This window comes from Sinocyclocheilus anshuiensis, unplaced genomic scaffold (assembly GCF_001515605.1).
Source record: "Sinocyclocheilus anshuiensis isolate Anshui unplaced genomic scaffold, SAMN03320099.WGS_v1.1 scaffold1800, whole genome shotgun sequence".
Classification (NCBI taxonomy): domain Eukaryota; kingdom Metazoa; phylum Chordata; class Actinopteri; order Cypriniformes; family Cyprinidae; genus Sinocyclocheilus; species Sinocyclocheilus anshuiensis.
The window spans coordinates 65,104-72,879 of NW_015557201.1; the positions used below are offsets into that span (position 1 = coordinate 65,104).

The 7,776-nt window shown below is 39.7% G+C and overlaps 2 long non-coding RNA genes across 2 annotated transcripts in view; both read left to right on the forward strand.

Annotated features, from left to right (window-relative positions):
* Nucleotides 1-2,162, forward strand: part of LOC107678877 (uncharacterized) — a 21,347-nt gene extending 19,185 nt beyond the window's left edge. The window contains exon 3 of the long non-coding RNA XR_001632983.1: nt 2,151-2,162. This is a non-coding gene — a long non-coding RNA (uncharacterized LOC107678877). The remainder of the gene's footprint in view (nt 1-2,150) is intronic.
* Nucleotides 2,163-3,956: 1,794 nt separating this feature from the next.
* On the forward strand, nt 3,957-5,350 carry LOC107678878 (uncharacterized). The gene is made up of 3 exons (XR_001632984.1): nt 3,957-3,974; nt 5,134-5,195; nt 5,312-5,350. It is a non-coding gene; the product is annotated as an uncharacterized LOC107678878 (long non-coding RNA).
* Nucleotides 5,351-7,776: the final 2,426 nt, after the last annotated feature.

Here is a 7,776-nt window from a genome sequence, read left to right on the forward strand (position 1 = left end):
GATCCTTATCCTCCCGGGATAGCCGAGCCCTACCCACCTGCATGGGCTCTGGATCTTGTGCTGAGCTGACCACATCACTAGAGAACGGAGCACAGAGATCCAAAGAAACCGGAGCTGCCCGCCTTAACACACGTTGCTCGCGCTGCTGTAAACGTGCATCCACACAAATGGCAAGAGCAATAAGATCATTCAGTTTAGTAGGTAGTTCCAGCATAAAGATCTCCCTCTGGATGCGATCAGCTAGCCTATGCAGGAACATATCCCACTGCGCCTCCTCGTTCCACTTGCACTCGGCCGCCAGGGTACGAAACTCGATGAAAGAACAGACATGAGACAACGATCTCACAAAGACAAGACCAAACGCTGAGACTAATGTAGGGCAGCTGACGAGCCACAGCTGAACCTAATAATCAATCAACAGTAGTACACCGAACGACCAGAAGGGGCCGATGCACCTATGAACCATGACAGATGCAGCCTTAACCACGTCTGAACAATGTTATCTAGTCCGAGAGGAGCTGGATGTGAGAGGGAGGACCAGAGTGGATAGTGTGAAGTCTCAAGACGCACACTGATCCACTGCTCCACCACATCAGGGTGGAGCCTCCATTCCCCGGGCCTCAGCCCCTGTGTCAACAGGATGTCTGCTCCCTGAATTAGGTGCCCAGGGATGTAAACTGCTCTGAGTGAGAGGAGTTTTCCCTGAGCCCACAGGAGGATCTGGTGTTCCAGATAGTGAACGCGAGTGCAAGCACATGATGGCCCCTCAGGTCTGGAAGGAACTGTTTCAGTGCACAAAACACAGCCAGCATCTCCAGGCAATTCATGTGCCATATGAGATGGTGGCCTTCCCACAGACCCCAGCCTATGAGGGAGACGTCCATTATTAGCGTTATGCGATGACAAGGAGCCCACAACACCGGGCCTTGTGATGGAACCAAGGCTTCTTCCAAATGTCTAAGGCACGTAAGCATCACCGAGTGACCTTGATCATATGAAGAGGGTTGCCCCTCAGGGAAAACCCCTTCGTCCTGAGCCACCACTGCAAAGGTCTTATGTACAGCAGGCCAAAAGATGAATCAAATAACACAAGCAGGAGAAAAATGTGCATCATTGTAGAAACGCATTCAACTCAAAGAAAAGTGGTTCTCTGTACTGAAGAAAGCACTCTCTTTCTTGGTGTTCAGCCTTAACCCCAGCTCTTTCATGTGAGCGAGAACATCATCTCGATGCTGAACCGCCATCTGCTCTGATTGAGCTAATGTCAACAAATCGTTGATGCAATTTAGCATGCTATCGTGCCCCGAGAGTGCTGTATTTTGAGGGTAAGGCAGGAGAAAAGGTGAGACCCGTCTCCAATCCCTCTGCTAAATTGATATAGACATCTAAACTTTTCAAAGCCAGATGACTATTTTCATTTAATTCCTCTGAATTAAATGCAGCCAAACAACCAGACAAGTGAAACACGGTCTGGACGTTAAGCGGAATATTATAATAATATATCCAATTTAAAAGAATCGTGAATAATACCTTGCAAACACATTAATACGTTTGCATGTGGTCGGAGGAAAGAGAGAGAAAGGGAACCTCCCGTCTGCTCACAGTTTCCCCCCGGCATTATTTTGTTGCAGACCTGTTAATGCACGCGTTGCCGAGATCTGAGCCACTTGATTCTATATTGCATAATACTTTCTTTCCTCAAGAATAAATACCAGTGGGAGCAGAGCTAAACATTCCAGATAGTGCACATTTGTACACGTTGGGACATTTTATGAATGAGCACAGTCAGCCCCCTCAAGAGCTGACAGTGTGTACTCCGCTCCCAAACAAACCACATGAATCGTGTGTATACCCAGCCATGATGTAGTGAGAGCAGGGAGAAACAATTGATCTATAATGCAGTCTGCTCATTTGCAAGTGATTGAGGTGTCAATCACCGCTGTGCCTCAGCAACAGTGAGACCGGATCCGCAAGGACCACAAACATGGACACACTCAAACTCAAAGTGTGCCCAGCGGGAGCGGAGCGTTCGCAGCGGGAGCACAATGCACACAGTCGGCCCCCTCGAGAGCTGACTGTGTGTGCTTCGCTCCCAAACAAACAACACAACAATCATATGTATTTGCAGCCGTATTATTTAGCATGGAAAGGGAAGAACACACAATCTAAAACGCTGCCTGTTTTTCTTACACACTATTGTTGTGACTGGACTATGCACTGGCACAAACAAACAACAGATATTTCAGACTGACACACACAGAGCGCTTGCTGAAGACACAGAAGCTAACGCTGTTTGTTTCGGATTTACTTTTAAGCTTCCTGGTCTCTACGTCACCCTGCCCATGACGTCTCGCCATTCCATTGGACTGATTTCACACATTTTTCAGGACACAGTCACCAGGGGCATAAATTTCCTCTAACAGTTGGGGGTGACAATAAACATAAAATATCTCAAGAGCAATTTTTGAAGGGGACACAAATAATACAGCTAAAATTGTACTTGTAAGGACAAGTATACACAGCCTTACTAGTGCAGCAGGGAGACCGTGCCAAATTAGACAACTTCAAGCTGTTGTGGTTGCGCCGCAACAGCGCTCGTGTCCGTTGTAGACATTACCATCTGTCAAGCAGGTAACATTATTGTCATCAATTTTGTCATCAAAAGCATCCACACACACATTCAGCTCTCTGCATTATGCCTATTAACCACCTGCACCGCTTGTGTGTGTGTGTAGATGAGAGAAGAGCAGCCAGCTGGTCAGATATCTACGGTAAGAGTCTAGAACCAATGATCAATCCAAACTCATCATTCAGCAACAAAGCCCAACTATCTCCCTCAATAACCCACACACAATCCACAAACTGCACGTCTCTCTCTTTTTCTATTAGACCAGCACACGTTGTTTCCCACCTCTGAGTCATTCTAATATTAAAGTACACAAATAAAAACCATCTGAAGACATCCTCTCCTGATGCTTGGATGTACAAATATACTCACTCAGCCCCTCACGTCCTCTATATTAGCTGTGTGCTCTCTCTAATCTCATTGTCTCATTGTGTACGGACATTATATCATTAGAAATGCTCTTTTTATTAAACCCACACATACAAATACATTCTCATATGTTAGAAACTAACACACACAGACAGCAAAGCATCCACACTAGTTAAATATCATTTTCTGAATTTGCAGCCCAGTTCCCACATGGATTTCAGAGTGGCTCTGATAAAGTTTAAGTTTTAGATTTTGTGTGTGAAGATAGACAGAATGAAAGAATGATAGATTGAACAACTGACTGGTAGACTGAGATATCGTTTGATAGATAGAACTTTATAATGATAAAGAACAATAGAATCAAAGATATTACAATCGATAGAATGATAGAAAGACAGACAGAATTTTGGTTAGAACAATAGCTCAACAGAACAATAGAATGATACATAGAAAGAAAGAAAGAATGATTGATTGATTGATAAATCAATAGACAGAATGACAGAACAATATAATTATATAACAATAGGACAGACAGACAGACAGACTGATTGACAGATAGACAGCATAACAGAACAATAGAATTTTAGCTAGATAAAATGGTAATAGCAACAATAGAACACTGTAAAAACAATTGTTTCAGTTTTAAAAAGGAAGTGTTCGTGCTGCCTTAAAATTTTAGGTCTAGTCAATTCAAATATCCAAGTTGTCACTTAGTACAACTTAATATTTAAAGTTGACTAAACTAAACAAAAATTTTTTAAGGCAGCACAAACATTTTAAGTTTAAACTTTTTTTACAGTGTTGATGCACTGTAAGCCCAGATTTTTTACTTAATTTTAAACTTAAATATTTACGTTTGACTGCATTACTTATGAAATATAAATAGATTCTACTAATTTGTAGACATATTTGAACCTGTGAATAAATATTACGTTTATCTCCTGACCACGCCTCCCCCACACATGGTGCTGCGAGTCAGGTAATGACGCCATTTTGTCATTGTTGTGATTGTGTGTGAATTCAAGGAGCTGTGGATGAAAAGGTGGAAAATTTGTTTTAGACAGTTCTATGGACGTTCTTTTCCGCCGTTTACCATTTATCGTGTCTTTCTTTCCGTTGAGAGACTCAGAGAGTTGAGAGATTTCTCATCCGTTATGCCAAGTTCACACAACAGGATTTTAAGCTCGATTTGCAAGTCAACGAGCTAGCTGTTATCAGGGGAAAATCAGCAGGTGATCAGCGCTCTGCAATCTTTATGTGTGAACTACTCAACGACACATCAAAGAGGCTCGCTGACGCCTTGTCGACACCAAACAAATATCTAAATTAGTGCTGGGAAACGATTAATCACAATTATATGTGTACTGTGTATATGTGTGTGTACTGTGTATATTTATTATGTACATATAAATACACACACATACAGTACATTTAGAAAATATTGTATTTACATGTATACATTTATATTCATATAATTTATATTATATATAAATATATTTAATATTTAAACATAATATATTTTTCTTAAATATACATGCATGTGTGTGTATTTATATATACATAATACATATACACAGTACACACACATATACTATGTAAACAAAAACTTTTAATTGGATGCGATTAATCGCGAATACACGTTGCCCAGCACTTATCTAAATATCTAGACCTGTCGGCCGACTCGACATCATGTGGTGTCAGGTGTCACGACGAGCTACAGCCAATGAGAGAGCAAGGCATGGGTTGAGGTCAGCGGAAGAAAAACAGCAGCAGCAACATGGCTTTAAGAAAAGTTTGGACACAAGAAATGGAGTGGAATTTTTCAGAACAGATCATCATGCAAACAGCTTGCAGCACTAATTTCTTCCTGAAGTCCATTTTCAAATAAACAGCTCCTGTTTCACTTGTTGTTTCGCGTCATTCCCGTTCAACTTCTCGCGTGCATTTTCATGAGACAACGTAGTTTGGGGACCAGATAGAGTCGTTGGGTGACAGAGTTGTTGTCAACTCGTGTAGTGTGTCACCTCCTGTTGCGAATCATTTACGTAGTGTGAACACTGCAGCGACTTCGAGACACGACTTTAAGTCATGTAGTCTAAATTCGCCTTTTCCTTTCTATTTCTTTTTCACTTGAGAAGCTGTTGTTTGTGAGGAGTGTAAATTTCTCCAGCAGAGGAGAGACGATGGTGGCGCTAATATGGTGAGTGCAATAATTTAACGACATTTAATTTTGACATGGCTATTGTTTGAAAGTGTAAGTTTAAGTTAATTAATGGTATAAATACAAAAACGAATGGATCCTTCTGTTCTATCTAGGTTCACAGCCCTCTTAATCTTGTTTTGGAAGGAAGAGGAAATGAGGTCCTCATAACTGATAAGAGAGAGCACAGCTGTTTAAACATTATCCCCCGGTTTCACAGACAAGGCTTAAGGCTAGTCCCAGACTAAAATGCATGTTCAAGCTGTCTTAACTGAAAATACCTTGTACTGACATATCTTAAAATATGTCAGTGCCATTGTCTTGTCTCAAGATACACACCAGTAAAGTTTTTAAGGCATTTTTATAAAAGCTAATTTAATATCTTAATTTAACTAAGGCCTAGTCCTGGCTCAAGCTAAGACCATAGAAGTTATACAAGAATAGAACAATTTCCTTGTTCACATAAGGCATGTACATACATTTTACAGTAAACCAGGTATGTATAGGTGCATTCATCCCATGTTGTAATTACCATAATTACAAGATTCCAACTCAGAAAAAGCATTCATGTCCTTGTAGAACTCATAATTACCATCTGTAATCTGGGAATTTTCTGAGAGCTCCTACTTGTACCACCTGACCACTATACCCGACTGCTGCAGATTAATTTATTGATAGTGTTGCCATAGAAACGCATAATTCCCGGTCCAAGGACATGAACAGCTCCAAGTATAATGTCACAATGTTGTTCTCTCAGAATTAAAGTAATTATGACATGGTGTGAACGCAGCATATGACCTTGAGTATTTGACAACAGCATTATCAAACTGACTTGATAATGTCTACAGCTAAACCCATCTAGAGTGGGAATCATCTTGTTTGGTAATGGATGAACTGACCAATCTCAGGCCGTCTATGTCCATTTTTTTTTTTCAGACTAATTTATGCCCTGTTTTTAAACCTGGAAAAGGTGAGCTGGCACCCAACAATTCAATTCTGCCAATATTGCGAACTCAGAGTGGAAACAAACCATATAGTTTTGATACTGTTTGTTGTTATTCTGAGATGAGACTGTTTATGTGCTTAATAAGTGAATTTGTTAAATTAGCTGTTTCATGTTTTATGGGGAAATGTTTTCAGGATATTAAAAATTCCTGTCCAGAAAATTGTATGAATGTTCTTTTATTTGTTTGCTTTTTTTCTAAATTTTCTTTAACAAATTGGAAAAATAAAACAACTGGCATAGATTTAACTTGGAAATTAGCACACTGAACTTAAATATATTAGGCGTAATAACTGCAAATTAATTGATATTACAAAACATTTTAAGTTAAAAAAAATGAAATTTTTAAGTTCACAATACTTAATATTTTAAAAAGTAAATTCAACTTATCCAGTGTAGACAGAATGATAGAACAACAGAATGATAGATACAATGATGGATAGAATGATAGTACCATAAATAGAATAAGAGAGACAGACAGAATGATATCTGCAATATCGATAGATCAACCAATGGATGGATGGACGGACAGACAGACAGACAGACAGGTGGATAGTCAGACAGTTCAGTAGGTTTTGGTGTTTCTGAGTGCTAAAGTGTGTGTGTAGTGTGATCTGCTCTCCTGCTGCTAGTGTCACATGTAGACTGACTCATAAATGTCTTTATACACTCATTAGAGAACAGCACTGATATAATTAGCCAAATAGGGACTAATACAGACCTCACACAAAACGCACTAGGGGACTGTTGCACTAAACTTTTTGAAGACAATATGACGCTGATTCGTTCAGCGTGGACCAATCAATGAGTCAAAACAGCAAAGACGTAAATTCACAGATCTCCACAGATCATATTTGTGTATACTTTGGACTTTGGGACATTAAGGGAAAGAATCATCACAACATCTAGAGTCTAAGAGAACCAAATCAGGTAATACAGAGAACAGAATGTTTGACTCAAGTAATGACAACCAGATATTTCAAGACCAAATGAAAGGCCATTTAAACTTACAAGCAACCAACTTAGTCTAACAGATCTTTTCCTCCTCTTCACTAAGGACTTGAATTAACATCCTAAAACCAAGAAAGACATCTACCATGGCTGATTGTTCAACCTCATCCACGTTGTACAGTATATATACTGTAAAAACACAGATAAACTTACATAAGCTTTATGTTTTTGAATTGTACCCCACGAAAAACTCAGAAACACAGGTTCTTTGTTTTCAGAAATAATGCATTGACGGGTAATTTAATATGCACTGATACATTTACCTTCAAAATATTATCGTCTATCACTTAGACCGCATGAAAGCGTTATACAAGTGTATCGAGACACACGCAAAAACACACAAAGGTTTTATTTAGAGCTCATAATGAGAAAATGATTCCCGCCCATGTAAGGACAAATATTCATAATTACACTTTCCAAGAGAGAAAATGAAACGGAGGAGGAGACACCCAGAGAAATGAGATTTGAGAAAAGAAAACAAGGATGAGGAAGAGAGGGAGAGGGCTTTCAGATATAGAGGAATAAAAACCGATTTCATATAATGGGAACACGGTGTGCGTGGCCAGT